Source organism: Mus musculus, chromosome 15, assembly GCF_000001635.26.
Source record: "Mus musculus strain C57BL/6J chromosome 15, GRCm38.p6 C57BL/6J".
NCBI classification, from domain to species: Eukaryota; Metazoa; Chordata; class Mammalia; order Rodentia; family Muridae; genus Mus; species Mus musculus.
Genome location: NC_000081.6, coordinates 81,730,799 through 81,756,099, shown reverse-complemented (window position 1 = coordinate 81,756,099; position 25,301 = coordinate 81,730,799). Strand labels below are relative to the sequence as shown.

Genomic DNA, 25,301 nt, shown 5'->3' with positions numbered 1-25,301 from the left:
TGAGCTGCAGGACAATGAGATCCTGCCTCAGTAGATGAATGGTTCCTGACAACCAACATATGAGCATTCTCACATATATACACACGCTTGCACACGTATGTACATCTGCCAACACGTGAACACACATACTCACACAATGAGTCGGTGTTAAATGCACACGACAAGGCAGGCAGAGGCAAGAGCGAGGAACAAATGGAAATGTGGGACGTTGGGGAGTGAAGACCCTTCAGAGGCTGTAATATTTGAGGGACGGAAGGACAGAGGACTCGTGTGCACCCAGCTGAAGGCAGAGACCAGCAATGGACGTGATGTAGGAACAAGCTATACAGGTTCAAGGAAAACAAGGGGCAGATAGGAGGTGGGGGAAGCGGGGTGTGTGTGTGTGTGTGTGCAGGCTGCAGCTTGACCAGAGAGCGACTCAGAAAATTCTAGAAGGTTTCCAGCAGGAGTGACAGGGCTTCCCTTATAGGAGCTCCCTTTGGTTGCTGCATGAAAGGCGGATGACAAGAGGAATTTGAGAACCCAAGGAGGCGCTCGATACGGGCTGGATTGAGACAGAGACTGGAGAAGATGCAGGAACATTCTGGAGGTCACTAAGCACTCTTGACATTACCTCACACGGGGTGATCTTCACAGCTTTTGACATCCATCTCTGGACCCTCCCACCAAACAGGGGGCAAATGTTACAGTAGCACAGAAAAGGAGATAGAGGCTGAGAACGGTGACAAGATACTTGTGTGTGCACTGCCAGGGTGCCTGCCGCTGAAGTTGGGAACAAAAGGAAGGTAGGACTCACTGCTCCACCCTGCTCTGTGTCCCTCTGCCTGTCGGGGGACAGCACATTATGGGATGCAACAAGAGAACAGCTGCTCCAGGGTAGACCGCCCGCCACCGTGGGGCTCACAGGCAGACTGCCTCCTGCCTGACAGGGGTACTTCAGAACCTCAAGCTGGCCGGAGGATACAGCCGCTAGCCTCAGAGAACCAGAGGCGCTGCTGGTCCCTTTCAGAGTCACATTTTAGGCCCAGGAGCCTCTGTGGGTAGAGGAAAACCGACAGCATCCATTGTCTTCTGAAAGCCAGGGACACATCTTTTGAAGGATTGCTGAGACACTGTTAGTGACAGGAAATCAGCCCCTGATGGGAATAACTTAATAAATGACTACATAAACGTTGGTGATAGGAAATACTACCAGTCCAGATAGGTAAGAAATGAACTGAGCTAGGCATTAGGCGAGGCTGAAGCAGGAGGAGTACCAAGAATTTGAGGTCAACCTGGGCTACATTGTAAGTCCAGGCCAGCCTGGGCTATATAGCATGTGATCCTGCCTTTAAAAAAAAAAAAAAAAAGATTTGGGCTGGGGACTGGGAACTGCTCAGTGGCAGCCAGGGACTCTGGGGTCCATTCTTAGACACCTCCCCAAATAAAAGAAAGAGGCTAAGCAATCCAATGGCATCTTGTGTGTGGCAGTTATAGACTTCAGGTTCTCAAAGGGTGCGATACACACACCCGTCTTGTGTGTATCTTGACTGACTGCCACAAGGTCCCAGGATCCTTCTGTCTCCTGCTCTCCAGGACTGAGATTACAGGGATACATTGCCACCCCAACCTTTTAGATGTGTGTGCATGACTTCAGTGATCTCTACAGTGGGCGTGGGGTTGCTTTACCCATAGGACACTGTCCTTCCTTACTTCCCTACACTTTCGTGTCTGTGTCTGAAGGAAGGCGTTAGAAGTTCCCTATCTCCCATTACTAGCCCATGTATAAACCGTTTGTCCTAATCTCTCCAATGGACATTCGAGGAAACTGCCCCTATGGTGTTTTTAATTGAATAGTTAAGCTCTTTTTCACTAGGCGAGCATTAAGGTTAGGGTTATGGATAGCCTCAGTGTTAGGGTTACATTTAATGGTAAAAGTAGGGGTAGAGCTAGGGTCAGTGTTAGGGCTGGGGGTGGAACTGGGGTTGGGTTAGGGGTGTTGGTTGGATTTGGTGTTGATGTAATGGTAACGGTAAGGTAGGGATGGGGGAGGGATGCACGTGTCTGTCACTCTGCTTCTTTGAGGCAGGATCTCTCTCTAAAGCTGAGGTTCGCATTTTCTTGGCTAAGCTAGAAGCCGGTAAGCACCAGTAATCCTCCTCGGATGAGGTTATAGGAGTCTGCAAAGACACCAGCTTGCTGTGCGTGCAGGGATCTAAACCGCTCACGACTGTGAGACAAATGCTCTTATCAGAGGCTGTCTGCACCCAGCTGTTTTACTATGGTGCCGGGGATCAAGCTCAGATCCTCCTGCTTGTGTGGTGAGCACACACCTTTACTGAGTCATCTCCCCAGCCCTTGGAATGGAGGCAGGGGAATTAGGACTTCAGGTCTGACCTCAGCTACACAGTAAGTCTGAGACCAGCCTGGTTTACATAAGACCCTACGAGGCCAGGCACACCTTTAGTCCCAGCACTCAAGAGGCAGAGGCAGGCAGATCTGAGTTCATGGCCAGCCTGGTCTACAGGGTGCATTCCAGGACACCAAAGGCTATATAGAGAACCCTGTCTTGAAAAGTCAACAACAACAACACCCCCCAAAAAAAAAAACAATGATAAAACAAAACAAACAAACAAAAACCCTACCAAAAGACTTTGGGTCCTAGAGTCCTATTGACTTGCTTGTGACTCCTGCTCTATTGACATCTATACGATTATGGAAGTGTTCCTTGTCTCTCTGAGCCTCAGGCTCCTCACCTGCAAAATGGGGCCAGCAATGCTAACTGTCTTCCCTCGGGGAGTAGTTAAGTGCGTATGATACTAGAGAACACAGAAAGCCAAGCGCTGTGTAAGTATGTGGCAGCTGCTGTCCTTGTCCCCATCCCAACCGCTGACACAAGGCTCAAGAACTGTCCCTGAAGAAGTCACCTAGATGGTGCTGGTAGAGAAGATGGGTTCTGGAGACGGAAACGCTGTATCCTGTCCACAGCGGGCTTTCAGCAATGCTAACAGACTCCCGCAGAAGCCATCCCCCTGCCTGCACAGAAACAGACTCCCGGGGAAATACATAAGGTGGGAAGGAGTTCTGTGGCTGCTGCTGTCACAGGGAGGAAAAGGAGCCTGTTTGCTCTGCACCATTAAACACTACCAAAGGAGCTGGCCTCTGTGCTGGCTCCAGAGCTGACAGAGTAGTCCCTTCAGCCCACCGAGTCTCCAGCTGCAGGGTGCAGCCAGCCTTCCCCAGCGGACACCCCACCTTCTGTGTCTCAGGTCTACGCTGCAGAACCCACCAGCTTCTCTACTCACCCTTTATGGTCCATACTGGAGACAGATTCAGTGTGTTTTGCACTTTTTTTTTTTTAAACAGAGCCATGTAAACTCTGTGCCTGAGCGCTCTTCTATTATCACTAAAATGGGGATAATCAAGGCACATATCTATAGGATATCACAGGATGCTTTGGGGGGATTAAATAAACTCATAAGCTGGGTTTGACCGCAGGGGCATTACTGGGTGGTATCGCTAAATTAGTAAAAGTTTTTAAAGTCCCTCTAGCTTCTTTTTTTTTTAAGATTTGTTTTATTTGGGGTTAGAGAGTAGCTAATTGGTGAAGAGATGCTAGCTGCTCTTCCAGAGGACCCAAGTTTGATTCCCAGCACCGTATGGCAGCTCACAATCTTCTGCCACTCCAGCTCCTGGGGATTCAATGCCCCCACACCGACAGGCATGCAGGTAAAACACCAACACGTTAAAAGTAAGTAAATACATCTTTAAAAATTAATTTTACCCTTAATTATGTGCAGGTCTGTGGGAAGGTTGTATGAGCGCAGGTCTCTGAAGAGGCCAGAAGAGCACTGGATCCTGGAGCGGGAGTTACAAGCAATTGATGTCAGTGCTGGGATTTGAACTCAGGTCCTTTAGAAGGGCGACCATATGCTCTTGACCACCTAGCTATCTCTCTCTGACCCATTTAAAAAAAAAAGATTTATTGTATTTATATGAGTACACTGTTGCTCTCTTCAGATACACCAGAAGAGGGCATTGGATCCCATTACAGATGGTTGTGAGCCACCATGTGGTTGCTGGGATTTGAACTCAAAACCTCTGGAAGATCAGTCAGTGCTCTTAACCACTGAGCCATCTCTCCAGCCCTCTGACCTTTTTTTTTTTTTTTTTTTTTAAATAAAAAACAACATTTAATTAGGGCTGGCTTACAGATTCAGAGGTTCAGTCCATTATCATCAAGGTGAGAGCATGGCAGTATCCAGGCAGGCATGGCACAGGAGAAGCTAACAGGCAGGCATGGCACAGGAGAAGCTAAGAGATCTATGTCTTCATCCAAAGGCTGCTAGTGAAAGACTGACTTCCAGGCAACTAGGGTGAGGATCTTATACCCACACCCACAGCAACACACCCATTCCAACCAGGTCACACCTATTCCAACAAGGCCACACCTTCAGATGGTGCCACTCCCTGGTCCAAGGATATACAAACCATCACAATCCACTCCCTGGTCCCCATAGACTTGTTCAAAAACATACTTAAACATAGCATAATGCAAAATGCATTTAGTCCAACTTTCAAAGTCCTCATAGTCTATAGCAGTCGCAACAATGTTAAAAGTCCAAAGTTGGGGCTGGAGAGATGGCTCAGCGGTTAAGAGCACCGACTGCTCTTCCAAAGGTCCTGAGTTCAAATCCCAGCAAACACATGGTGGCTCACAACCATCTGTAACAAAAATCTGATGCCCTCTTCTGGAGTGTCTGAAGACAGCTACAGTGTACACACATATAATAAATAAATCTTAAAAAAAAAAAGTCCAAAGTTCAAGGTCTCTTCTGAGATTCATTCAACTTAATTAACTGTAACCCCCAAAGCAAGGCAGGAAACCAGCTGGGCAAACTCCGAACTCTGCATCTCCATGGCTGATGTCAAAGCGGTCTTCAGATCTCCTCCACTCCTTTTTCATCTTTGTTGACTACAACAAACTGCTTTCTCCTGGGCTGGTTCCACTCCCTGTTAGCAGCCCTCTGACCCATTTTTAAAACACAAAACAAAACACAGAGTCTCCCTCTGTAGATCAGGATGAATGGGATTAAATGAGGAATTCCATCATACCTAGTACCTTCTCTCTCTCTCTCTCTCTCTCTCTCTCTCTCTCTCCCTCCCTCCCTCTCTCCCTCCCTCCCTCCCTTCCCCTTCCTCCCTCCCTCTTTCCCTCTTTAAGACAATGTCTCTGTGTAGCCCTGGCTGTCCTGGAACTCTTTCTGTAGACCAGGCTGGCCTCGAACTCATGAGATTGGCCTGCCTCTGCCTCTCAAGTGCCGGGACTAAAGGTGTGCGCCACCACTGCCTGACTCCTTTTCTCTACTTTTTAAAGTTTTATTTTAAATTATGTGTATAAGTATCTGTCTATGTGTGGGTATGTGCTCCTGACTGCTGGTGCCCATGGAGGCCAGAAGAGGACATTGATCCCCTAGAACTGGAGTTACATGTGGTCGTGAACCTCTCAGCATGGGTGGTGGGATCCAAACTTGGGTTCTCTAAAAGGGTAGCAGATGCTCTAACAAGCGAGCCTCCTCCCAAACCCTGACCTTCCAGCTCTCTCATTTAGCTCTCCGGGATTACTATCAAACACCAGCAAACCTCAGGACTCATCAGAACACGCTGGCACATGCCTGAAAACCCAGTGCTTGAGAGACAGGGTCAGAGGGTCACTGAGAAATTGACGCCAACTTGGTCTCTATAGCTATGTCCTGGGCTACTTAGTGAGATTCCCCCCCTCCCCGCCTCAAAATAATAAATAAATAAAATTTAAAATTCAAAAGAAAAGAAAAACAAATGCTCTCAGAGCTCATTTCCAGAAATGGAAACTCAAGTGCAGACCATCAGAGGGCTGGCGGCAACAGAGCCAGACTTCAACTGGAACTCACAGCCATCCCTACACTGTGGCTGTACCAGGTGACACATTCCTCAGGCTTTATCTGTCCCTGCTTCTGTCCGTCCGTCTCTGCTCACAGTCCGTCTCTGCTCACAACGGCCTCTCTCGGGCCTTTCTTATGCTATCTTTCAAGCATTCACATAGAAATTCTTCTAGTAAGACCTTCCACCCCGGGCGAAATAAGCCTGCCTCCTTCACACTGGGGGATAATTCAACTTGACAACATAATGGCTGAATGTGTCCTCCTGGCACGTCCACCGCGGCTGGAGGCAGAGGCGGGATCAGAGCCAGTTCCTGTCCATGGGAAGCTCAGGTTAAAGGTTCCTATCTGTCTCGTGCGCAAGCTCCAAGCTCTTCCACAGTGATAATGGAGGCCCCAAAAAGATCCTAAGGACTGGAATTACTCAGATTTCCACACTCGGGGCCATGCTGCCTTGTCTGTGGGATGCAGGAACTCGGTCACCTCAGGAGAACTCTAGCCTTGAGGCACCTGCTAACCTAACCCTCCCCATGTGAATCTTTATGGCTGTGCCATTTGCCAGTTCCTACTTTCCTGGCCCTTGTTTTTGTTTCCATGATGGTGGAGACGAAGGCAGGAGCACTTTCGACAGAACAGTCAGAAAGGCCTGGGTTCAAATTCAGTTAGGTGACCTTGGGGTGGCCTCAAAAATCTTGAGTCCCCTAGTATCTTCTTCAGTAAAATGCAGCCACAGGTGGTCACCCTTCACAAAGTACAATCAGATAGAATATAAGTAAAAAAATAATGCCAGGCGTGGTGGTGCACACCTTTAATCCCAGCACTCGGGAGGCAGAAGCAGGCAGATTTCTGAGTTCGAGACCAGCCTGGTCTTCAGAGGGAGTTTCAAGACAGCCAGGGCTGCACAGAGAAACCTGGCCTCGAAAGTAACAAAACAATAAATAAATTTTTTAAAATATTAAAGAAAAAAATGAAAGACAGACGATGTCAATCGCCCTGCACAGAAATAACAAAAGTTAACCTAAGCCTTCCTTCTGTGTCCTCCGCCCTGGCTGAGCGCCCCACTCTTTCATCCCAAGCTCTACCTCCTTCAGGAAACATTCCTCAACATTTCCAGGTGCCATCTTGCCTCCTCTTAGTACACTAACTATAGAACTCTTTTTTTTTCTTCCTAAATTCTTGATTTCAGTTTTAAAAGACTAATTGTGTGTGTGCAGATATGTACGTGTGTGAGGATGGCCACACCTGTGTGCGAGCACAGGTTCCCCAGAAGAGAGTACCGTGTCCGTCTCTACCACTGTCCAACTGTTCATTTTTTGAGACAGGGTTTCTCTGTGTAGCCCTGGCTGTCCTGGAACTCACTCTGTAGACCAGGCTGGCCTCGAACTCAGAAATCCGCCTGCCTCTGCCTCCCAAGTGCTGGGATTAAAGACGTGTGCCACCACTGCTCGTCCAGCCCGTTTTCTTACTGAACTTCCCTTTCTAGTTCCAGCCAGACTACAAGGAGCTCAGACTCAGACCTACCTCACAGAAGCTTACCAGAGGGACTTTCCACTTGCTAGTTTGCACAGGACTCTGGGAAAGAATGAAGATTCAGAGACGGGGAAACTACTCAGGAGTCCTGTGGACATTTCCAATTCTAGCCTTACATTCTTCATCTATAAAAGGAAGATTAGGAAACGCCTACACCACGACAGGCAAGATGGTTCGGTGGGGAAGAGTGCTTGCCACCAACCCTGACAACCTGAGTTTGACCCCTGGGACTCACACAGTAAGAGAGAATGGACTCCGGCCAGTTCCGATCGCCATACACATGCCATGACACATGCACACTCCCTCCCTGTAAGTGCATGGGTATAAAATTTTTATTTGTTTAAATTTTGTGTATGTGGTTGTTTTGCTTGCATATATATTTGTGTACCATGTTGTGTGCCTGGTACCTTCAGAGGCCAGAAGAGATTTTAGATCCCCTGAAAGTGGAGTTAAGGACTGCTGTGAAGCGAACCTCTACTCTGGAAGAGCAGCAATATTCTTAACCTCCAAGCCTTCTCTCCAGCCCAGTATATTAAAAAAAAAGAAAAAGAAAAAAAAAGAAATGAAAAAGTCTACTTGACATAACTGCTACGATGGACAGATGAGCTCACATATGTAAAAGGCATTTTGTTATAAACGAACTTAAAAAAGCACTAAGCACCATATATACACACATACTTTCGTCTTTCTTTTTTCCTTTCCTTTTTTTTTTTGGAGGGGTTTGGTTGTTTCGTGTGTTTTGTTTTGAGACAGTTTCTCTGTGTAGCCCTGGATGTCCTGGAACTTAACTCTGTAGACCAGGCTGGCCTCAAACTCAGAGATCTGCCTGTCTCTGTGTCTGCCTCTCAAGTGCTAGGATGAAGGTGTGGATCATGCCTAGTTAGAGCTTTATTTTCCATTTATGTCTATGTGGTTATGTGCACTGGAGAGCAAATACAGGTAGCAGCAGGAAGGGCATGGGATCCTCTGGAGCTGACATGACAGGCAGCTGTGAGCTGCATGGCATGGGCTCTGGGAATGAACCCAGGTCCTCTGCAAACATACTTAACCACTGAGTCACCTCCCCCCACGCCCCCCTTTTTTTCTTTTAAGACAAGGTTTCAAGTCAGGTGTAGCAGGTGGACCTCTGAGTTCGAAGTCAGCCTGGTCTACAAATGGAGTTCCAGAACAGCCAATACTACCCAGGAAAACCCTATGTTGAAAAAACTAAAAAAATGAAACAAAACAAAACAAACAAACAAACAAACAAAAAAACCCATAAGGTCTCACTATGTAGACCAACTTGGCCTGGAAGTCACAATTCTCTTGCCTCTAACTCCTAAGTGCTGGAGGTGTGTATCAGACCTACCACGAGGGCACATGCACATACACATATTACACATACATAGACACATATTATCATTTTAAATGCCTCAAACCCACTGGTGAGTGGACTGTCCCATACAGAAGACCCAAGAGACAAGCTCATCCCATTGAACTCAACAGCCATAAATAAATAAATAAATAAATAAATAAATAAATAAATAAAATTCAACAAGGCACATTTTGAACTGTCCTACCTAAGTTGGTTATAGCTCACACCAACCATTAAGAAGACGTTATGGCAACCTCAGAACCATAAAGTCACTCTCTCATCCTGAGATCTCCTCCTGCAAATGGCGCTTTGGAATCAGATAACTAGTTAGGAAGCCTAGCTCTCTTGTATAAATTTCCAGCAAGATACCCAATTCTCTAGTCTGGAAAACAAGGATGGCTAAATGTCTACCTGGTTTAACTGCCATGACCGGCAGAAGAACCCACATATGTCCAGCTCAGGACACACACACACACACAAACCCCTTCTAGAACCTGCTTCACCCAGGTTGGGGCCTAGCATCGCGGCTAGCTTGCAGCAGACTTCGATGGGAAAAAGAAGTACGAAAGACATCAGGGAGGATATGGTTGTATCTGCGGTGGGGGAAGTCTTGGTAGTAGAGGGAAAGATTCTGCCGGAATTTCATGTCCAACATAGCTGCTAAATGTACTATAATTATCGCATTTGTGTAAAAATTCAAGGATCTGCATTCTGTTATTTCCATCAAACTGGATGAACTGCAGGCACTCCGGAAAATGGAAAGAAGTTGGGGGTTCTGATTCTTGTGTCCATGCACCTAAGTCCTGGCTAACAACCGGGGGGGGGGGGGACGACAAAAAAACCCGCAATCCCCCATCACTTTGCAGCTGTTCCCCAGTTCCCCCACTTGAAGCCCCAGCCCCTTCAGCCCCTCCAGCCCCCAGTCTTCTCCATCAAGGCACTGTTGGCACCCCGGCCACCCTATTCTGTCAAGAATGAACTCTTTCTACACGTTCCCACTCCTGCGGTGTGGGGGGGAGGGAGGCTTTGTCTCTGCGAAGGACCCTCAACCCAGGAACTTTACAAACACCTGAACCTGAGGGTTTCTAAGATAGAAAGAAAAAGAGTTATGGATCGCAGAAGGGACCTTGTGTCCGCTGAGGGCAGTGGCGGCGGGGTCGACTCTGCTTCCCCAGGGCCCCCAGCCCTGCCAGGGCGCCCCTCAATCGCCACAATCCCAGTCCCCAGCAGTCCCCGTGAATCCCCTGCCTGGTTACTGCCCACCCAGGAGGCCTCTGAGCCCAGTGACGGATGCCACGACCGGAAATGCCCTCCTGCTCAGCAGACCCAGACCGCGCCCCCCTTTCCTGCCGCCCCCTCCCCCAGGGCTGGGCCCGCAGGCCCCGGATCCCCGGACTCGCGTGGCCGCGGTAACCGACTGGGGCGACCCATCAGCCGGCCATTGTCCCCGGCCCTCGCCGCGGCCCCTCTACCTCTAGGCACTGCGGATTCAAAGCGAATACAAAAGGAAAGGGGGACCCTAACTGCCAGCCTCGGACCACCTCCTTGCAGTGGGATCCGCAAAACATCCGCGCGCACACCCAAACCTCCAGACGCAAGGGAGATTGCCCCACACCACGGAAGAAAAATCCCAAGGCATCCCCTGGGGGCTGCAGTGCAGCCCCAATCTCCCAGGCGGCAGGTGCCCGGCCACACAATAACTTTGAAACTTTGGGGCAGGGGTACGGGAATCTGCAGACAGATTCCTCCCCCCAGAAAAACCCAGTTCGTGGTAATGGAGGTGCTATTGCTTTATTCTTGCAAAGCCGCCTTTCCAGGTGGCCTGGCCGGGGCTTCCCGCGCCTCCTCCGCGCGCGGCCCTGCCCGGCCCTGCCCGGGCGCCCCAGCCTCGCGCGCCCCAACCTTGCGCGCCGCCGGGGACGCGGTGGCCCGGCCTCTGCCCCGCGGGGCTCCGCCGCGCCAAAGCACTCACCTCGGCCGGGCTGCGCTCCCCGCGGGCCTGCGCCGAGCCCGATAAATGGTATGCTATGACTAGAGGTATGATTACGTTATTATTATTAGTAATAATAAGAGTAAATGCTATTTAATTACGGGCGGCCGCATCCTGCTCCCGGCGCCGCCGCCCGGGCAGCTCGGTCCATGTGGCTCCGGAGCGCTTTACTTTCATTTCCAGCCCCCTCGGCCGGCCGCTCGCGGCAGCACCCGCTGGAGGCTCCGTCTCCCTGCAGCTCTCCCTCCTCGGGTCCTAGAGAGCGCAGCTCCTCCTCGCTTTAGTCGCGCCCGGGGTGGGCGGCGCGGGCTGCGCACCTGGGGGGGAGGGGGGAGTCGGCAAGCCCCCCTTCCCAGTGGAGGGATGCCTGGAATTCACCTTGATTTTCTTTTAAAACTGCTCTTCCTTTTCTGGGATTTCCTTCTAGCAGTTCTGCATTTCTGGGCGGATGCTGGACCGACCTCTGTTTTGTTTTTCCACCCCTCAAACCGAGCGTAAAGCTACACTTGGCTTTCCAGGTGTTTTGATGAAGGAAGGCATCTCCAAGCATCTGGTCATGTTGTGCCCTTTCTTTGATAAGGACCTCGGTCAGGATCTCCTTTTTGGCTAGGGTTTCATGTATAGAAAGTTAAAAGCGGGTTGGGGGCGGGGGGGCGCAGGGGGAAATCAGTGACACTTGTTTAAGAAAGCCTGGCTGATTTTATTCAAGGTAGGGCTATCATGATGGGTTTAGGGACCATTGCAGTGGGGTTTTGCAGTGGTGCTGAGACACTGGGCTCAGCCCTGAATTCAGCATGAACCGGGAATTTATAGAGCAAGGAGCAAGGCAGGGTCAGCAGACAGAAAACTTGAGGTATAATGTGATTGCTGTTAGCTCCACCCAACAGGGTTCTTAAGTGTTTTTAAAGTCGGGTTTTTATTTTGTGTGTACCAGTGTTTTGGCTGTAGATATGCATGGGCATCATGTGTGTCCCTAGTGCCTTGCAAAGGTTAGAAGAGGGGATAGGAGTTCCTGAAACTAGAGTCACAGATGGTTGTGAGCACTGTGTGGGTGCTGGGAATGTAACATGGGTCCTCTGGAAGAGCAGCAGGTGCTCTTAATGGCTGAGCCATCTCTTCAAGATAGGTTAGGTACTGGAACATCACCTTGGGGTATAGTGGAAGAGGAGGATCCTGAGCGTATATTGGTGGTGTTCCCAGATGGAAGGTAGGGGAGTCTAGTTAAGCCATGCTTGCTAAAAATTGGACAATTGGGCCAGGCTTGGTGAAGCACACCTTCAACACCAGCACTTGGAAGGCAGAGGCAGGCCTGGTCTACCTAGCCAGAGCAGTCAGCTACATAGAGAGACACTATCTCAAAGAAAATAATGATAATAAATTTAATTAATTAACTTATTTATTTATTTATTTATTTATTTTCTGAGACAGGGTTTCTCTATGCAGCCCTGGGTGTCCTGGAACTCACTCTGTAGACCAGGCTGGCTTAGAACTCAGAAATCCGCCTGCCTCTGCCTCCCAAGTGCTGGGATTAAAGGCGTGTGCCACCACTGCCTAGCAAAATTAAAATAAAATTAAATAATCCAGAGATAAATAAACAAACCCAAAAGTTCAGACTTATTTGGAAAGTTCAAAAGAGCCTAAGTAGAATTTTATCATAGAAAGCCACTTTGTTGGAGATCTTTCTAGAAGGTAGTATTTAAGGTTGCTAAAAAGGACCAAGATAAAAAAGAGACTAAACAAACAGAGCATCTGTGAGTGTCCATGGTGCAGCCACAGAACTGCCAATAGACAGGCTGGATTTGAATCCAGATCTTTTGACTCCACACAGTGTTTATCTTACATAGTAAGTACCTGCTCTATTGATTCCTGAAGTACCCATTCCCAGGATGCAGTTTCTCTTTTTTCTCCTCTCCATCTTATGCACATGAGTGTGTATGTATAGTTAATCTATTGCAAATCAGCTGCGAGCCTGGCAGACTTCATCTTTACAAATGTTATCTCTTCAACAGACACTTGTTGTGCTAGTCAAACCCTTGGGAGCTTTGGCTTAAATACGCTACGGCAGGTGCTCAAGAGGGACAAGAATCTAGGGTTGTGTTAGCTTATTCAATCCACAAAAGAATCCTGGAACACAGGTCTTAGCATGCCCATTTTATAGGTGGGTAACTAAAGCTCAGGGATGAAACTGTCCAAGAGGAGAGGTCTGACTCCAGAGTCTGTGTGTCCTGCATGGCCTCTGGGTTCCTAGTAACTGTTCTTTCAGGGCATGTTGGAAAGGGAACGAATGCTCATACACTTGTCTTTTCTTTCTTTCCAACCCTCCACCCCCTGTACAAAGAGACAGGGTTTCTCTGTGTAGCCCTGGCTGTCCTGGAACTCAGTCTATAGAGCAGGCTGGTCTTGAACTCACAGAGGTCAGCCTGCCTCTGCCTCCTCTCCAGTGCTGGGATTAAAGTCACCCTCTGCCCAGCCACTTTTCTTTTTGTTTTAAGATTTATTGTGGGCTGGAGAGATGGCTCAGTGGTTAAGAGCACCGTCTGCTTTTCCAAAGGTCCTGAGTTCAAATCCCAGCAACCACATGGTGGTTCACAACCATCCGTGATGAGATCTGGTGCCCTCTTCTGGGGTGTCTGAAGACAGCTACAGTGTACTTACATATGATAAATAAATAAATCTTTAAAAAAAAAAAAAAAAAAAAAAAAGATTTATTGTATGTACATTAGTACATGTAGCTGTCTTCAGAATCACCAGAAGAGGGCGTCAGATCCCATTACAGATGGGTGGGAGCCCCCATGTGGTTGCTGGGAATTGAACTCAGGACCTCTGGAAGAACAGACTGTGCTCTTAACCACTGAGCCACCTCTCCAGTCTTTTCTTTTCTTTTCTTTTCTTTTCTTTTATTTTCTTTTCTTTTCTTTTCTTTTCTCTCTCTCTCTCTCTTTCTTTTTTTTTAAAGATTTATTTATGTATTATATGTAAGTACACTGTAGCTGTCTTCAGACACATCAGAAGAAGGCATCAGATCTCATTACAGATGGTTATGAGCCACCATGTGGTTGCTGGGACTTGAACTCTGGACCTCTGGAAGGGCAATCAGTGCTCTTAACTGCTGAGCCATCTCTCCAGCCCAGCCCTTTTCTTTCCTTTCCTTTCCTTTCCTTTCCTTTCCTTTTCTTTTTTTTTTTTTTCTTTTCTTTTTTTAAAGATTTTTTAAAAGATTTATTTATTTATTTTATGTACATGAGTACACCATTGCTCTCTTCAGACACACCAGAAGAGGGCATCAGATCCCATTACAGATGGTTGTGGGTCACCATTTGGTTGCTGGGAATTAAACTCAGAGCCTCTGGAAGAGCAGTTGGTGCTCTTAAAGGCTGAGCCATCTCTCCAGCCCCTTTCTTTTCTTTTTTAAGACAGGGTTTCTCTGTGTAGCCCTGGCTATCCTGGAACTTGCTCTTGAACCCACAGACATCCAGTTGCCTTTGCCTCTCAAAGAATTAAAGGTGTGTTACCCCGCCCTGCCTGCTCCCCTACTTTGAAAAGCTCTTCAGCTCTTACCAGTGTGACCACCTCCTCCCTCCTCACTACCTTGTGAGGCCCAGGATGAGGAGGAGAGAGAGCAGTCTCAGAAGCAGAGCCAGAGTACAGTTGCTCTCATATGTCACTGGTGTTTCTATGCAAACAAGCATTGGCTTGCTTGAGATAGACTCAAGATTATGGGCTCAAAGAAGAGGCAGTCTGAGTGTAGCAACTTTAGTGTGCGTGTGGGAGCTGGGGGTTTCTGGGTGAAGCCGTGAGAATCACGTGGCTAACATTAGGAATACTTAAGGTTTCTTGCTCTGCCCTTGTTCACTAGCTGTCACACACACACACACCCCAAAGCACACCGAACAATCACACAGTACCAGTTACCTCATATCCAAAACCAAGATTTAAAAACAAACAAACAAACAAACAAACAAAACCAGTGTGGCATGCACCTGTTATGTATGGAGGTATGAAGCAAGAGAATCAGGCATTTAAGGCCAGCCTCAACTAGTCTAAATTCTAGCCCACGATAAAGACTGAACAATGCCAGTTCCCAAACCTCCTGTGCAATTTACGTTGAAGTATTCCTGACAGCTTACTACATCAGGCAGCGCTGCTAATAGCACTCATTTCGGGGATAAGGCTACAGAAGCCAGTTGGATTACTACATCCTGCCTCAAATGAATTAGCTGGCAAGAGGCCTGAAGATGCTGCCATCCCAAGCTGCCAATGAAATACCAGATATCCTTCAAAGAGGAATGTCTGTCAATTAAGGAAGATTTGGCTGGATGCTAGCTTCTAAATTTTCCAATATGATGTCAGTTTGTTAAACTGGACTGTCAGAGACACCCCAACCAGAGGTGGGGTGCTATGAAGATAAGTACCAAAAATCTCACACCAGGAGATTGGTTTTAGAGGAGTCCTGACGTTTCCCTGTGAGCCTGCATGTCCTCACATCAAAGCTTGGAGAGTCTTGTTTGTTTGTTTGTTTGTTTTTTCGAGACAGGGTTTCTCTGTATAGCCCTTGCTGTCCTGGAACTCACTCTGTAGACCAGGCTGGCCTTGAACTCAGAAATCTGCCTGCCTCTGCCTCCGAAGTGCTGGGATTAAAGGCGTGCACCACCACTGCCCCACAAGCTTAGAGATTCTTAACAGCCACCACCTATTTATCCTGAGCAAAGATAAGCATATATCAAGTCTGTGTTTGTTTGTTTGTTTGTTTGTTTAATGTGCATTGGTGTTTTGCCTGTATGTCTGTCTGTCTGCATGAGGGTGTTAGATCCCCTGGCACTGTCTCTGTGTGTGAGGGTATCAGATCCCCAGGAACTGGAGTTATAGACAGTTGTGAGCTGTCATGTGTATGCTGGGAATTGAACCCAGATCCTTTGGAAGAACTGCCCATGCTCTTAACAACTGAGCTATCTTTCCATCATCAATATATTAAGTCTCTTACCATCGTAAAAGCTCTATAAGACAGGGATTGCTTTTTACCTACAGTTAGGGTCCACAAATTGCCAAAGAATGATACCCCACACTCAAATCTTATGCAAAAGCAAAGAGCATTTATTCAACGGAATTTCCTGGATTCAAGGGTCTCCCCATTGGGAATAGAGACACCTAGTGGGCATGCAGGCCCAGCTTTTATTCACAGACTTCCAGGGGTGAGTATGTGCTCTTTTACCTTGATTGGTTAGCTCCATCTCTAGGGGTCTGACTAATTCTCAGCAATTGGTTAAGACTCTGGAGGCCTTCCTGGGGGTTTGCTTATTCATTCCAGCTACCTGTTCCCGATGACAAGGTGTCTTCTGATTGGCTGCCCAAGGCTGTGGTTGCCTGATCACTGGTTCCTGGATGCAAGTTACCATTTCTGGCAAACAGAAACTTGCAGCCTAGTCTCCCAAACTGTCAGTTTGCAGCCTGTCATGGAGTCAGCCTGGCTATGGCTAACTCAGTCCTCTCACGACTTTCTGGTGAGGAGGTGAGGAACAAATACAAGCATTTAGTGATTGGGTCAAGGTCACACATCTAAGGACGATTCGGGCACAATTCAGTCGAAGACTTGATACCTGTCCCATAAGCCGTGACCACTGTACCATGATGGGGATCATCGTATTCTGGGTCTGTCACTCATTACCCCCAAGGACTTGTCACATGAGTAAGTCACAAGAGCTAGGAAGCCAAGGCTTGGCCTTGAGAAATTGACAAGTATATCATTCATGTATCCTTTCAGTGAGTGCCTTCTGTGCCAGGCTTTGACACTGTTATCTCCAGGGAGAGCTCCAACTCATGCCACACATGCCACACATGCCAACCTTGTTTGAAGTCCTGTTCAGGTTCGTTTACACATTTAAGAAGCTGCCAAGTCTCCACATCTCTAGCACAGTCCCAGGTCTATACCTCCCACAAAAGGTCTTAACTTGATGACGCTTAGGGAAGGACCCATTTAGCCTTAAGTTCCTTCTTCCTCATCTGTAAATTGGGTGTGTGTTGGACTAACCCCATACATTGAGATCTTTGGGCAACAATCAGGCCATGTGGGTGGAGTTCTCATGAATAGGATTGGTGCCCTTATAAGAGGAGACACTGGGGAAGACTGTAGGGGAGAGAGGGGACATCTGTAAACAAGGAAGAAGGCTGTCAGTATACCGAGAGTCTGTCCCTGCTGATCCTGGATTTTCAACACTCCAGATCTGAATAAATGCTTTATGTCACTAAAGACCCCCAGCCTATGGTACTTTGTTAACACAACCTGAGTTAGCATGGGGGAAATCCTAAGATAAGATAATGCGTAGTCTCTCATTGCTTAGCAACATGAGACACACTTTGAGAAATGCATTGCTAGGTGATTTTTATCATCTTGCAATCATTATAGAGTGAGTGTTCTTACACAAACCTAGAAGAGAGGGCCTACACCATACCTAGGCTACATGGTATATGCTGTCATGTATGTTGTTCATTGTTATTGGAAACCTCATTATAGTGATTGTTCTCCTCCTGTGATGATTTTTTTTGAGACAGAGTCATACTATATAACCTCGGCTAGCCTTGAACTTATAGAGATCTGCCTGCCTCTACCCCTAAGTGCTGCAATTAAAGGCATGGATCACCACATCTGGCTTGATGGTTACTTTTGTTACTTTTTGTTTTTTTGTTTGTTTGGTTTTTTTTTTAAGGGAGTTATGTATTTATGTATTTATTTATTTATTTATTTATTTATTTATTTATTTATTATACAGTGTTCTGTCTGCAGGCCAGAAGAGGGCACCAGATCGCATTACAGATGGTTGTGAGCCACCATGTTGTTGCTGGGAATTGAACTCAGGACCTCTGGAAGAGCAGTCAGTGCTCTTAACCACTGAGCCATCTCTCCAGACCCTTGATGATTACTTTTTTTTTAAGAATTATTTATTTATTATAAATAAGTACACTGTAGCTGTCTTAAGACACACCAGAAGAGGGACTGAGTCAGATCTCATTACGGATGGTTGTGAGCCACCATGTGGTTGATGGGAATTGAACTCAGGACCTTCAGAAGAGCAGTCAGTGCTCTTACCCACTGAGCCATCTCGCCAGCCCTGATGACTACTTTTATTATTTATATGTTTTATTGTGGTTTGGGGGATTAATAACAAAACAGGCCCTTACACACAGGAAGCATACAGTACTGCTGAACTCAATCCTCTGTCCCTGTGGTGGGGAATTTTACGTATAATATGAACAGGTTGGAAGGTACCCAGACATTTACAAACAAACAATGCCAAACATTGTCCTGGGCATCTCAGTGAGGATATTTTCTAGATGAGTTTAACATTGAAATTGACAGACTGTGTAAAACAGATTGCCCTCTGTAAGGAGGAGGGGTCTTGGCCAATCGGAGGGAGGTCTAGCCAGTACATCAAAGCAGAGAGGAAAGTCCCCTCTGTCTTCAAGCTGGGACATTGGATTTTGTTTACCGACTTTGGTCTCCAGTTGAAATATTACTTCTTCCCTGCACCTACCCATCAGACTGCAATGAAACCGTCAACTTTCTTGAGTCTCCAACTTGGTAAATGCAAAGCCCGAGGCTTTCTTGGGACTTGTCACAGAGTTGGGTACAGAGCTTAATTAATTCAGAACACGTGCAAGGCCCTGGGCTCGATCCTCATCAGAGCATGGGGGGTGGAGTGGGGATTATCAGTCTCCATATTCATGTGCACCAGTTCCTTACGAACAATCTCTCCATCCATCTCTCCGGTTAGTTCTCTGTCACTGGGGAACGTTTGGTTTGGGGCTGAAGCACATTATTTTACCTATCAAAGCAGACCTGGCCTCCAAGTTCTCCCAGCATCCCTCAGTCCCTACCTGGCATATCCTGTCCCCAACCTTGAACTTTTCAGCCCAGGTGTTGGGCTGCTCTTCCCCCAGAGTGTCCTCCATATATAATTCAGACATTTTGCTCGCTCTCTTTCTCTCTACCTCTTCACGTCTCCTCTTCTCTCTCTGCACACCAGAGGAGCTTCCCAATAAACCTGTCTTTAATATAATCTAATCTGGCTTGAATTGACTCATCTCACCGGTGAAGAAATAATCTATCAGAGAACCCTGATGCAGGCTCACCACAAGCATAAGTAAAGCATTGATGTTCGCATAATTGTTAATTTAAAAATAAGACAATGGAGCCAGACATAATGTCTTTAGCCCCAGCTCTAGGCAGGCCGATCACCTTGAGTTCCAGGCCAGACACGGTTACATGGTTAGTGTGCTTTGAAAGAGATATCCCCCAGAGTCCTGGGTATTTGGATACTTGGTCCTCTGCTGGTGGTGGTGCTGTGCCCTGTGGGAAGGTTTCGGAGGCGTGGTCTTGCTGAAGGAAGTATGTCCCTGGGGGTGGGCTATGGGAGTTTAAAGGCTCACACCACTTCTAGTTTAATCTCATGCTTGTGGCACATTGAGTTCCGGTTGCCAGGCCCGAGGCTTTCTTGCCAGAACAGACTTGTGCACCTCTCAAACTGTAAGCCCAAATAAACTCCTTCCTTAAGTTTCTTTGGTCATGGTGCTTTACCACAACAACAGAAAGTTAATTAGTACAGGAGTAGTAGGTCCTGAGTGTGGGTGGGCAATTGCTGGAGAGAACCCGCCATATTGTTTCTTGAAGGAATGGAAGACGACTTTGGAACGTTGGACTAGAAAAGCAGTTGAATGCTCTAAGCAAAGCTTAATGGGGTGGCATCGTGAGAACCCCGAAGATGAGTGCTGAGAGCAATGTGGACTGTGGAGGGCAGGCTCCAGATGTTTCCGAAGAGAACAATACTAGCTAGCCATGGGGCTGGAGGCCATTCCTGTGATATTAAAGGCTGCTTTTTTTTTTTTTGCTTTTGACCTGAGAATTTGCTTAAAAGGCAGTGGACTAATTCTTTGGGCAGAGACAATTTCAAGATGACTTAATATTCAATCAGTAGCATGGTTTGTTGAGACAGGGTCTCACTATGCAGCTTTGGCTGGCCTGGAACTTACTGTGTAGAGAAGGCCATCCTTGATCCTTCTGACTCTTCTGCCCGGGCACCAGGGTTAAAGGCTGGCAAGAGTCACTCTACCTGGCACAAAGTTCTTATTAACAACAGTTACACAGTTCTACAATGAAAAAAGAACAAGTTTCCCAGGAAAAAGTACAACATATACATTTTTAAAAGAAAAAAGGGCACCACTAAATATAATGTTGCAGCCAAGGGCTGTGCTGCAAGAGATGGGATCAGCTCCATGCCGCCCTCGGGGGCACCTCACCCTCCGAAGCATGCCAGTCTGTGAAAGGGAAAGGCCTAAGGGGTTCTCTAGTCCTAGAAAGCAACTGCAAACAAAAGCTGCAAGTAATCTAGTTCAAGGGGTCTACATCTCAAGCTGATGGCAGATCTTGGCAGTGTCATCCTTTTGGTTCTGGCTTTGGACCCAGGAAGGATACAAGACTGAAGGTGTTAGAGCTCATCCTCTGTGGTTTCAGAGAGCCACTGAGCCCAGGCAGTGTGTGCATCTGAAGGTGCGTGAAGGCTGTGAGAAGCAGGAAGACCTGAAAGGCTGTTCAGTGAAGCTGTGGAAGTGAAGTCGGGGTGCACTGGAGCCCCCAAGATCCTGCAGATGCTAAAGACGTGGCATAACTGTCAAGAAGAGATGCACACCACACTGGAAATAGAACCAGCAGGGGGTGGGGGCTACTCAGAGAGAGAAAGAGAGGGAAGGGAGAGATAGAGCTAGGGAAGGAAAGACAGAAAAGGAGGGAAGGAGCCAGGCAGTGGTGGCACACGCCTTTAATCCCAGCACTTGGGGGGGCAGAGGCAGGCAGATTTCTGAGTTCGAGGCCAGCCTGATCTACAAAGTGAGTTCCAGGACAGCCAGGCTACACAGAGCTACCCTGTCTTGAAAAAAAAAGAAAAAAAAGAAAAGAAAAGAAAAAAGAAGGGAGGTAGGGAGAGAGAGAGAGATTGCAAGAGATTGAAAGTAACAAAAAGTAACAAAGCTGGAAGGGCAGAGCCATTTAAGATCTTTGGAATTGAGGTATCTAGATTATCAGGAGTGGAGAGATGACTCAGCAGTTAAGAGTACTTGTTGCTCTTATAGAGGACCTCGGTAAATTCCCAGCATCCACACAGTGGCTCAAAAATCATCATTGACTCCAGTTGCGGGGGATCTGAAACCCTGTTCTGACCCTGTTGGCACCAGGCATACACATGATACACAAACGTTTGAGCAAAATATTCTTGCACATAAAATAGAATAAAATAAATGACAGCTAAAATGTTTTTGGGAGAAAAAAAAAAAAAAAGCTCCAGACAGCTATAAGATTCCAAGTTCGCACTGCTGGTTTTCAGCCTTGCTTTGGTTCAAGGCTACACAGAGAAACCCTGTCTCAAAACAAACAAACAAAATAACAAACAAGGTAATGTATTTCTAGTGCTATTCCATACTGGAAGCATGTGATCTGCGTTTTGTTTTGATTTCTTTCTTTCTTTCTTTCTTTCTTTCTTTCTTTCTTTCTTTCTTTCCTTCCTTCCTTCCTTCCTTCTTCCTTCCGTCCTTCCTTCCTTCCTTCCTTCCTCCCTTCCTTCCTTCCTTTCTTTTATTTTAAAAAAGGGACACTTACTCCCCTTTAAAGATTTATTTTTATTTCATGTATGTGAGTACACTATCCCTGTCTTCAGACACATCAGAAAAGGGCATCGGATCCCATTACAGATGGTTGTGAGCCCCCATGTGGTGGCTGGGAATTGAGCTCAGGACCTCTGGAAGAGCAGTCAGTGCTCTTAACTGTTGAGCCATATCTCCAACCTCCTTTGTTTTTCAAGACAGGGTTTTACTCTATAGTCCTGGCTGTCCTGTTGTTGGAGTCCAAGAATTGCTAAAGGAAGACCCCAGACACAAATAGTATGCATCAAAGAGCATTTATTCTGCAGAATTTAACAGCACGCAGGGGTCAACCGTTCATCAAAATTGTGACACCCCTTCCCCAACCCCACCAGACAAAGGTTCACAGGACTTTTTATAGAGAACTAGGGGATTCTAACTAGGGTTAGGTAATCTAAAACTTCATTGGTAGGTGCCTGTTATTTTACATAGGTCAGTTTCTGATTGGCTGCTATGTTAGTCTCTTTATATTTGATGAGGCTTATCCTACCTTTGTCTGAGCCTTCTCGGATTGACCGCCTATTGTCAGGAGCTTCCTCCGAGGAACCGCTTCTGCTTCCCTGGGAAACCAAAACTTTTCTATTTCCAAGGTCTTTATTCCTTAGGGGACTTCCCAATGAAACTCCATCTTTAAACCTGACTGGCCTCAAACTCGGAGCTCTGCCTGCCTCTGCCTCCCAAGTGCTGGGATTAAAGGCATGCACCACCACCACCAGGCTGACTTTGGTCTTTCAAATAGTGCTAAGACTCTGAAAGTATATGGGGACTAGTTAAGTTGGACTGAATGCACTTTGCATTATGAGAAGGCAAGGAGCCTATGGGAGCCAGGGGGCTGGAAAGTGATGTTTGAATGAGAAATGCCTAGATCCATTTTGGGCATTTGAATCCTTGGTCCTCTACTGTGTTTGTGGAGGCTTAGGAGGTGTGAGCTTGCAGCAGGAAGTAAGGTCCTGGGAGAGTTTACCTACTGCTCCTGTCATTTCTAGTTCACCTTCTCTGTTTTGTGAGCTCATAAAGATCGGGGCTTTCAACATCCACTTCCTGCCAGTATGGTGTGCCCATTCCTCTGCTGCTCTTCCCCGACATCACAGACTCGTACCCCCCAGAACCATAAAACCAAAAGAACTCTTTCTTCTAGAAGTTGCCTTTAAAAAATAAACTTTAAAAATTTTATTTACATTGGTGCTTTGCCTCCACATATGTCTGTATGAGGGTGTCAGATGCCCTGGAACTGGAATTATAGGCAGTTGCGAACTGCCATGTGTATACTGGGATTTGAGCCTCGGTCCTGTGGAAGAGCAGCGAGTGTTCTTAACTGCTGAACCATCTCTCCAGCCCTAAATTGCCCCTTTTTTTTTTTTTTTTTAAATCACAGCAAGAAGCCGGGCGTGGTGGCACACGCCTTTAATCCCAGCACTCGGGAGGCAGAGGCAGGCGGATTTCTGAGTTCGAGGCCAGCCTGGTCTACAGAGTGAGTTCCAGGACAGCTAGGGCTATACAGAGAAACCCTGTCTCAAAAACAAAAAAAAACAAAAAACAAAAAAAAACCATACACACATACACACACACAAATCACAGCAAGAGAAAAGCAACTGCAATAAGCCCCTGTCTCAAGTAAATAAATAGACCACAGACTAGACATTATGGGGCACTTCTGTAATTTTAATATTTAAGAGCAAAGGGCAGAGGATCAGGAGTTCGAACTCATCCTTGAATTTAGATTCTCAAATGTGAGAGTGAGAAAAAAGAAAGAAAGAACGTCATAGGCCATTGAGATAAGTCACTGGGAAAAGCTGCCAGATGCCAAGCCTGAAGCGCGCATGCATACACACACACACACACACACACACATACATACACACACACACAAAATAAATGTAAAAAGTTTTCCTCACTGGAAGTAGTGGTAGTGGAGGAGGGCTGGAGAGATGGCTGAGTGCTGAAGAACACTGGATGCTCCTCCAGAGAACCTGGTTTCGATTTCCAGCACCCACCTGGTGGTTTGAGCCTGTCTATAACTCTATTTCCAGAGGATTTGACATCCTCTGGTTTCCATGGGCACAAGGTACAAGAAACACACAGATGTACATGAAAGCAGTACACTAATAGACATAAAATAATACAATTTAATTTTTTTGAAGAGGCTGAATATAGCATTCAGCATGTAGAACTTGCTCCTCTTCCAGAGGGACCAGGGTTCAATTCCCTGTGCCCGTGTGGCAGCTCACATCAAGTGTGCACCACACATACATAGTGGACAGATATCCGTGCAGCCAAAACACCCGTACACATGAAATAACAATCCTTGTAAAAGAGAGGAGCGTGACTTCACACACAAGATCAGCTAGTGACAGACAGACGACCGTAACACAGTCAATAAAGGAAGGCATTAATCACCGCTTCAGTTCTCAAGGTATTGCAGTGTGTTCATCCCCGCACTTGGGAGGCTAAGTCAAGAGATCTTAAGTTCTAGGACAGCTTGGGCTATGTTTAAGACTGATCTTGTCTAAAAGTAAACAATGTGCAAACCTTCCATAAAACAAACAAACAAACTTCATGCATACTGGAGAGACAGCGCTGACATTAAGAGCACATGCTGCTCTTGGAGAGGACCTGAAGCAATTATAACTAACATTTTCTTTATATAACGGTCAAAAAAGTTACCCTGGTGGTGGTGGTGGTGCACACTTTTAATCCCAGCACTCAGGAGGCAAACGCAGGTGGATATCCAAGTTCTAGGCCAGCGTGGACTACAGAGCAAGTTCTTGAACAGCCAGGGATACGTGGGGAAAACCTATTTTCAAGTATTATCGATTGGGGGCTGGAGAGAAAGAAAAAGTATAAGCCAGGCAGTGGTGGTGCACACCTTTAATCCCAGCACTTGGGAGGCAGAGGCAGACGGATTTCTGAGTTCGAGGCCAGCCTGGTCTACAAAGTGAGTTCCAGGACAACCAGGGCTATACAGAGAAACCCTGTCTCAAAAAAAAACAAAACAAAAAAAAAAACAACAAAAAAGTATATATATATTATATGTTTCTGCCTGCAAGTATGTTTGTGCCCTACATGTATGCAATGCATGCTGAGGTCAGAAGAAGGCTTTGGATCTCCTGGAACTGTAGTTCCAGACTTCTGTGAACTGCCCTGTGGGTGCTGGGACTTGAACCTGCGTCTTCTGGATGTGTGACTTACCTGCCGAGTCAACACTCCAGCCCTACTCCACACATTTAAAAAAAAATAATAATAATACTCTTTGAGGATAAGTTTTAAACATCATGTCTCTTTATCTCTAATCATTTCAGCAGTTTTCTCCAAGAAGAAAGAAAATATAGAAGAAAATACATGTCACCCCAATCTCTCATTCAACAATCAGACAGACAAGGATTCCATATAGAGTATTTTCCCACACACCCAGCATTCACTGATTTTTGCAGCATACAATGGTTGGGTGTCTGCCAAGGACATTAGAAGTACATGCCAGGAAGAGTAAAAAGACTTCTCTTACTTTATTTCACACTATCACACATACTCCACAGTACAAAAAGCAAAAAACAAAAACAAAAAAAAACCCACCTTATATTGATAGTAACACTTACTATACAGACACATTTTGCTAATTATTTTAGTATTGTCCTTTATAGCAAATCTCTGTTGCCCCGTGAAAGATGAAACCCAGGCCCGGGTATTTCACTTATTAAACATGTCTGTTTCATATTTATTTGTTTAATTTTTAGGGCTGGGGATGAACTCAAACTCAATGCATACACTTATCATTGAGCTATGCCCCAGAGCAACCGTTTTCCATAGTCTTTTTTGTTTGTTTGTTTTTTTCGAGACAGGGTTTCTCTGTATA

General features: G+C 46.5%; 1 protein-coding gene across 1 annotated transcript in view; it reads right to left on the bottom strand.

The window, feature by feature from the left end:
* Nucleotides 1-11,002, bottom strand: part of Zc3h7b (zinc finger CCCH type containing 7B) — a 51,172-nt gene extending 40,170 nt beyond the window's left edge. Inside the window, exon 1 of the mRNA NM_001081016.2 lies at nt 10,754-11,002. The gene's annotated coding sequence lies outside the window, so the exon portion shown is untranslated. The remainder of the gene's footprint in view (nt 1-10,753) is intronic.
* Between the last annotated feature and the right edge of the window lie 14,299 nt (nt 11,003-25,301).